Source organism: Mytilus trossulus, chromosome 9 (assembly GCF_036588685.1).
Source record: "Mytilus trossulus isolate FHL-02 chromosome 9, PNRI_Mtr1.1.1.hap1, whole genome shotgun sequence".
In the NCBI taxonomy this organism is placed as follows: Eukaryota; Metazoa; Mollusca; class Bivalvia; order Mytilida; family Mytilidae; genus Mytilus; species Mytilus trossulus.
Genome location: NC_086381.1, coordinates 13,708,537 through 13,717,747, shown reverse-complemented (window position 1 = coordinate 13,717,747; position 9,211 = coordinate 13,708,537).

Below are 9,211 nucleotides of genomic sequence, written 5' to 3'. Positions count from 1 at the left end.
TCAAGTCTTTGATGATGTAGAATGCCCACTGTTGAAAATGCACATATATTCAGGTTTTCAACACAAGCTGAAAGTGCTTCTAGCTAGAGAGACGACTTCGATATTTTTCAATGCTTCAAAGTTGTCAGATATGTTCTTTTAATCATTAAAAATGTAACACCAGCTAAAGCCAAGTATCATTTTTTTTAAAGATATATATGAACTCTGGTACATACTTTGAATAATTTGCCACCCGAAAAAAACCGGATTGCAAATACTTGAAACATTTTTAAAAAGTTGAAAGGGTAAATGTATCCTTTCACAATGTGTTTAACTGCCGCCATCACGACTTGGGTTACCAGTAAACATATCTGGCTAACAAATGAAATCAATATGGGAATTATGACAAAAAAAGAGTTTTCACCAAATTTCTACTTGCCTTGACGGTTGCATAATGTTTAATAATGTGGTCATTTTTATAAATTTCCTGTTTACCAAACTTTGAATTTTTTGAAAAACTAAGGATATTCTTATTCCAGGCATAGATTACCTTAGCTGTATTTGGCACAAATATTTAGAATTTTGGATCCTCAATGCTCTTCAACTTTGTTTTTGTTTGGCTTTATAAATAGTTTGAGAATGGAAATGGGGAATGTGGCAAAGAGACAACAACCCGACCACAGAAAAATCAACAGCAGAATGTCGCCAACAGGTCTGCAATGTAGCGAGAAATTCCTGCAACCGGAGGCGTCCTTCAGCTGCCCCCCAAACAAATATATACTAGTTCAGTGATAATGAACGCCATACTAATTTCCAAGTAGTACACAAGAAACTAAAATAAAAATAATACAAGACTAACAAAGGCCAGAGGCTCCTGACTTGGGACAGGCGCAAAAATGCGGCGTGATTAAACGTATCTGTTGACTTTGCAAATTTTCAAAATGATGTTAAAATACTCTTATGTTTCAGGATTCAAGCAATAAAACCAACCTTAATGACGATCTAGAAAGTTTGGAATGTAAAACTGACAAGAATTAAAAACCAATTGTTCGAAGAACAATTGAAGGTCTTTCCATCAATAAGTATCTATTTTGATATGAACATATTAAAATTCAGTTGAAAATGTCAGTTCCTATGGCTTAATGATGTATAAATATGAATTTCAAGCAAAGGTCAAAATCTAGAACGTCCAATTAACCTATGACATTGACCTCAATTTTAAGGTCATAAACCAAGGATTTCAAATCAAAAGACCCTAGGTCTGTATGGCAAAAACTCCCATTTATTGTCTACGCACTCTTCCAATCAAAATTTATCAGTTACGACATGTTGCAACTAACAATATAGTAAAAAGAATTTGTTGAAATCTTATAAAGTTAATGAAAAAAAGTGAAAATAAGCCAAAATCAAAATTTAGAATTTGACTTTGACCTTTGACCTTGACCTAATTTTCATTTTTTTGGACCAAGGACCTCAAATCAAAAGATCCTTGATCTCTAGCACTTATGGTTTACAAGATAGAAATACATATCACTTATATCAAATGCATAAGGGGAAATAACTCTCATATGGAGCGTTCATATCACTTCGGTCAAAATAGGACAAATCATGCGAAGGATATAACGAGCAATTTTGTAAAATAAATTTGTCATAATATTTTACGGTTGCGAAGGAGTTGCACTCACAAGGAAAACAGTGTTTGGGGGATAACTCCTACAAAGAAAAGTATTCGTTTATGCAGGGTAAATTTCAAAGCGCATAAACTGTTCGATATCATATACCAAATATCTAAGCGACATATTGCGAAACAAATGTTTATCGCAAGAACAAAATTAGGCGGAAGAAAAAAAAAATAATCAGAAGAAAAACAATAGGTCTTTCCACAGAAAAGTGGAAAGACCTAATAAACAAACAGCTAACAAGCATAGATCAGCTGAAATGTGCTATGCGATTTATTACTGTGGAATAGTGGTTGAAATAACAGAATTTTTTGGAAGCGAATCTCTTTCACAAGTGTATGGCTTTCTGACATGGCTGTGGCAACACATCAGTAACATAACATTATTTACTTTTAAGAATACAAGTGCGTGTGTTGAATTGGTGAAGGAAGCAAGTAACAAACAACACAAAAAAGAGATGTTTTTGATAAAAATGAAGCAATGTTTATTAAAACGTTCAAAATTGAATTCAGTTTGTACTTTAGAATAACTATACAAGCAATTTCAAAGATAACACACATATTATTAATTACTACAGACGAACGTTACATTTACTTGTGTTACTAATATGTGATCTCATTTAAGAATTATATTGCTGATATTCAAATTTAATTAGGAGACATAGTAAACTACACATGGCATATATATAAAAAAGGAAATAAATATAGTATCTAAATAGTTATCAAAAGTACCAGGATTATAATTTTATACTAAAGTTATTTCAACATAACAACACACTGTAATTGGATAATTGCTGTAAGGTAACTTTTTGTCAGATTTGATGGAGGTAAAATAATAAACCACACCATAAAGGTGATCCAATCAGCAACGCAACAACTATCAACACTAATGCTACTGTGTTCTTCTTCCTAGCTTTATCATGATCTCCACTAGCTCTGGATTTGATTGCCTACAAGTTATGGTTTGCTTCAATTATTCTAAAAGTCTATGAATATTTATTGGAGATAAATTGTCAAAGTGTTGTATCTTATGACTGCACCAACGGCCTGGTGCAATTAAAACACGAAACCCCTACCCCCTATCCCCTAAAAAATTAAGAAAAATACACCAAAAAATCAAAGTAGTATGCCTATACTGTTGTTTGTCTGATTGTGATGTAAATGAAAGAATATAACAATCAATGAAAAGGTAGACCCAAATTTGAGTTCAGATTCTCCAAATTAAAGTTGTTCCTACAATACATGAGACAACTCTCCATCCAAGTAACAATGTGTAAAAAGTAAATAATTATAGGTCAAAGTAAGGCATGTAACTAGGAGCCTTAGCTTATAGCAAACATGAAGTTTTAAATAACTCAAAATAAATGATTTTCTCGTTGTATGCGTTATCATCATTATCACAAACACACACATATACGTTTTATACGATATTCATGGTATATTGTCTCAGGATATTTTTTGCAATATCAATGGTTGGTAACTAATTATTGAAATATTCATTACATATCCTTTACCTGTTAAATATATAATAGATTGTATCACAGGGAAATTTAAAAAAAAGAAAGGAAAAACTGTAATCTAGGCTTTTGTAAAACATATAATTCGATTCATTTACTGAGAATCTATAAAAATCATTATGATTGATTAAGTAACAAGACTTAATCTATCATTTTCTACATAAGAAAATGCCGGTTCCAAGACAGGAATATACCATTTGTTATCCATTCGTTTGTTGAGTTTGAGCTTTCGAATTTGCCAATTAATTAGGGACTTTCTGTTTTGAATTTCCCTCGGATATGGGTATTTTACTCTTTATTAAACTCATCATAAAAATGTTTATAAATAAAGGCAACAGTAGTATACCGCTGTTCAAACCTCATAAATCCATGGACAAAAAACAAAATCGGGGAAACAAACCAAAACTGAGGGAAACGCATTAAATATGAGAGGAGAACAACGACACAACACCGAAACGGACCAAGCAACAGACAATACACCACGAGAATAACAAATATAACATCAAAACCAAATACATGAATATGGGATAGACAAGTACCGTGCCACGTCTTATCTCAAAAATAAGAGAAGACAGAAACGAACAATATTATAACAATGGCCATCTTCCTGACTAGGTACAGGACACTTTTAAAGGGGAATAAAAGTGGTGGGTTTTAAGGCATGCCAAACCTCGCACTTTAATGGCACAGTTAAATATAACATTGAAATGAAAACAAAAAATTACAGGACTACAATACAAATAAAAAGCAGAACATATTAGAAAAAGAAAAGCATGATTAATAGATAACAAAAAGCATCAGGTTTAAAATTCAATACGCCAAAAACGCGTCTAGTCCACACGAGACTCACCAGTGACGAAAAAAATACAAAATTGTACAGCACTGAAGATCAAAAGTTGAAAAGGTTTTGCCAAATACGGCATTGTTTGTATGCCCAGGATAAGAACATTCATATTATATAAAACAATTCACACTATTGCAAACAGTAAATTTTAGCAAATGAATATGAAAGAGATATACATAATGAAACTGAAGTAAAAACTAATTACAGAAAACTAAACCCGAATACATAACGCCCAGATATACAAGATCGAAAGTGAAAAAAGTACAAAGTTGTACAGCACTGAAGATCAAAAGTTGAAAAGGTTTTGCTAAATACGGCATTGTATTATGCCCGGGATAAGAACACTATTATATAGAACGATTCTATTTATATTATATTATATTTTTTAATGTATTTTTTGAATTTTTCTAATCAAATCAAAGATTTTCATTTTTTTGCCAAAGCGTGATCAGTTTCTCCTCCATTATTTGAACCATCTTCGCACGGCAATGTTTGTTTGCTTTCGGCTGATGAATTTAAATATCCTTTTTTTTGGCTCTCTTTTATTAATTGACTTCCGATCTAATGATTTGATTTAATTGATAAAAACATACAATTATACAATTTGATAATTTGAAAAGTAAAATGAATATGCTGCTATAGAATAGTTGACGAATTAAATTAATTTTAGTAACTAAAAATACGTTATCAATCGAAAAAGTAACGGAAATATCTTTTAAACCTTGTCATTCATTTAACTAATATAATTTTGATCGTCGTTCTGCAAAAAAACAGAGTTTAAAAATACATTTAATTGTTGATATATAATAATATACTTACAGTGTCTGCAGCCAACATGGCGCATATTCCTAGCGGAAGGCAACACAAAATAGCAAGACCAGAAGGACATATATAATCACCGGGTTCCGATTCCTGTTTTGTAAATTAAAACACTGGTAGTCTAAATGGGGTTTAACATTGTTAAGATAGTCTTTGATTGACAAAATATGAATAATAGTTATTTCCCTTTTGTCGATTTATTAGAGTTTACGTGCAATTATTCTCTTATTCGTCACATTATTTTAATTGTTGTACTGACCGCTTTACTTTTGATATAAAATATGAGTTAAAACATAATCATAATAGATGGATGTATAAGGATATATAATTTATCATCTATGATGAGTTTATTTTTTATACAAGAAAATGCAATTGTATAATTTCTATAAATGTACATGTTCCTGAAAAATCTCTTTAAGTAATCCAATTAAAAGGTCATACATTGGAGATAATTTCACAAATTAAAGAAAGATTTCTTCGTTAAAGTGTTTTGTAAGCTTAGAATAAGCTTACCTCGCTTGTTTTAAAAAACGTCACCATAACGAATTTGGCTACTCGCATTGATCGAAGACTGTCGCTCACCTACGTTTACTATAATTTCTTTGCTGATATTCAATTTAGCTGGAAAAACAACAGATGCTTCAGCATTCTGACACAATAACAGTATTTGGTGGTGGGGACTAGCTTATAGTAAAACTAATGGTGTTGATCATAAAATATAAAATTTTGTGCATTACGAACCTTTTCTTGCAGTTGTCATTGTTATTCAAGGCAAAATAATTATTTAAGATACCTGGAACGAGCTCATTACATAAAGGATATCATTGTTTAGTTATTGCACCTCGAACTTACTAACCCTGTGTAGGTCTTTAAGTTGAGGTTTAATTTGCTAAAATGATATCGAGTTTGACTAATTAGACACGCCCTGTTAGAATAAGGGGGTCCAAAATATGCTTTTTGACTCATTTTATATATTTGTCAATAATCAAACGGTATTTTCAGTGGAAAACAAACCTGTCCAAAAGAAATGTTGGTCGTTACTGATAATAATGTGTCGTTGTTATTTGATTTTGCCATGTGATTATGGACTTTCCGAATTGATTTTCCTCTAAGTTCAGTATTTTTGTGAGTTGACTTTTTAGTAATGATTTAATTTCATTTAGTTAATTTTTTTAATTTTATTAATTATACATGTTTTATTGAAAACTTTCATATTTGTTAGTTTGTTTGTAACAGAAAGTACCAGTAACTTATCCCGGCCTCGTTAAACATTAGATTGTATATTTCGAAAATTTGTTAGTAATTGTTAATATTCAAAATTATAAAATATACACAATATATTATTGTGTATGAATTATTTCAATATTGATCAACAAAGAGGGAATTTTATTTAAGAGAAAAAGTGAGAAGAGAAGAGAACATTATAAATAAATAAAACACAAATGCAAAAGAAAAAAAAAAGAGAAAAACTTGAGAAAAAAATGTAAAAATAAAAATATAAACAAAAAATCCTTGAAATTTGGAATTTGGCAGCAGTATTTATTATATATTATATAAATTTGGCAAAGTTGGTTTTCCACTGTAAATAATTCATATAAACATAAAACAGATATTAAAGAATGTATATAAATTTTAGGCACAAAACAAAAACAACAGACTAAACAATAAACAACATATACCAGTATATTATACAAAAAAATAAATGTTGGTGTGAGAAGGCTAAAAACAAAATACACAATGACATTACATAGGGTAATGATAATTTGCTGAAGTGTAAATTATTCTAATAATGGAAACCAGGGGTCCCAGTAGAAGTTGGCAATGTGAAGAGGCTTTGTTTTAAAAAAATATATTCTTTTAGTATAGATTTTCTTTTAGAAAGATTTTCAGCCCTACAAAATTTACTTGATTTTCACACAGTTTTTTTCTATTGATAAAGAGTTTTTATTTTTTTTATTTTCTGTTTTTCCTAAATTTCAGAATTTTGTGTTTGGTTATAAATCCAGTCCATGAGTCTTATCCACAGATCTGCTATTTTATGGCATGTCCAAAATATGTGTTCAATATCTTCAGTAACTTCAATGCAGAAAGTACATTAATCGCTTTGTTTTATTTTTATCTTAAATAAAAAAATTATTTGTGCCGATTATTCTCTGTGTTATGCTATATTGGAATCAGTGGAGTTTTGAGTTTTTTGTGGAGTAAAAAGACATATTATGCAGTTTTCCAATCAAAATTTTTGTTGAGTGTTAAGGATCATTTTTCTTCACATCTAAGTTTAGTACTACTTTTTCAAATAAAACATACATATCTTTCGAACCTTTTCTAGATAAAAAAAATATTCTTATATTATTCGGCATAATTGGTCCTAGTGTTTTATAACAATTATTTATGGAAATATAGTTCTTTAAAGCCTTTCATATGATTTTAGTGATGAAATGACCCCATTATAAGTAAGAAAGTTTGACTCATTTTATAAATGTTTTGAAATTGTTGAAAAGTCTTTTTTTTCCCTCTTCGTTTAATTAATCATTTATAAAAAGATCCCTTTATCTATCCAGTCTTTATAGAAAATAGATGTTGTTCCTATTTTTATGTTTTCATTATTCCAGAGCGAATCTGATAAAAAACTCCTCTTCATTCTTTGATATGAATTTATTTTTTAAATCTGTCCAAGCCTTAAAATCTTCTTCCCAAAAAGGATTTTTACATCATTTTGTTGGGCCTAAATAAACTATGTTTTCAATAATATTTTTTCAGTACTTTCTAATAGCTTATTAGTTTTGGGTTGTTTTTCAACAACCGTCTATTCCAAGTTAGTTTCAATCCTCTCGTATATTTGTCAATATCTATCATTTTCAGCCCTCCTAATTTGTGTTCAGAACATAATATTTCTCTTTTTATCTTGTCAGGTTTGTTTTCCATAATAAATGAATAAATTTTGTCAGTTAGTTTTTTTTTAAAGTATTTTTGCATTGTGCTTGTAATGATAAAAACAGATGGTTCAATTTTGAAATAATTAGTGTCTTTATGATAGTAATTTTTCCAACTGGTGTTAATGTTTGTTAAGACCAAATGTTTATTATATATTTTCAATTTCTTTAATTCTTTGACCATAATTCAACAATTCCATTTCACGTAAATTAACAGAAATGTTTATTCCTAGTAGTGTAAACCTACTGGAACCCCATTCCAATTCCCATTTTACACACATTGTATTTTGACTATACTTTTTTTTGCCTATCCACACCACTTTGTTTTGTCCAAGTTCATATGGAGACCAGACCTTTCATCATATTTTTGGAGTAAGCGAAGAGATGCATCTAGAGATTTAGTTGTACCGGCAAGTGTTATTTGATGTGTCATCTGCGTATTGAGAGATAATATATTTTGTGTCATCAATTTCATTTAGTTAATATTCAAACTTTAGTTTTTATATTTAATTACTTACAAAATGTATGTTTCTTTTAAATTACTCTCAAATTCCGTTAAGCCATTAACATTATGCCTGAACATAATTTTCAGGATTTAAGACTAAAGCCTAGGTAATTCTAAACGAATCATACACTGATGAATTAACTACAAATAACCTGAAATCAGGATCAATTCAATATTTTCTACATTTAGAAATGCATGTATTAAGTCAGGAATATGACAAATGTTCGTCCATTCGTTTGATGTGTTTTATCATTTGAATTTGCCATTTGATTAGGAATTTTCCGTTTTGAATTTTCCTCCGAGTTCAGTAATTTTGTAATTTTACTTTTTACATCTCTGATTATGAATATATAAAGAATAAGTGGGAACCAATTATTTAGTTTTGCAAACAAACTATATGAAATAAATTATTTACAATGTATGTTACCATATCATTCAATAATTACATATGTATTTACCCATTGTGTGAAATCCTAATGTTTACGATAGATTAACTATATCAAGGTCTGATGAAAACACATACACGTTCTCTCGATCTAGTCTGGGTTTTACTGCTTTATTGCATACGGATATGGATATTCTTTTGAAACCCGAGATAGTAACTGTCTTTGTGCTAATTTGTTTTTTTGCTCACTTTGCTCACCTGTATTATAAAGTACACAGTACATAAAGGGCAAATGTTTGGGTTTATATCAGTGATACAGTAACCCACCAATATGATGAAATCAATTTCACATTGCTTCTTAACAACAATTTGTTTTTGCTGTACTACGTCGATCTTGTGTTTAAACTTATCATCTTGCGATATATGACAATATGTATTGTCAATAATGGATCACAATTATGGTCTATCCCTTATTGGCATTGTCCACTGTTCGTGCGAGGTCTATGTCAGAAGGAAATTGTTTTTACCTGAACATGTGAGAAAAACATATA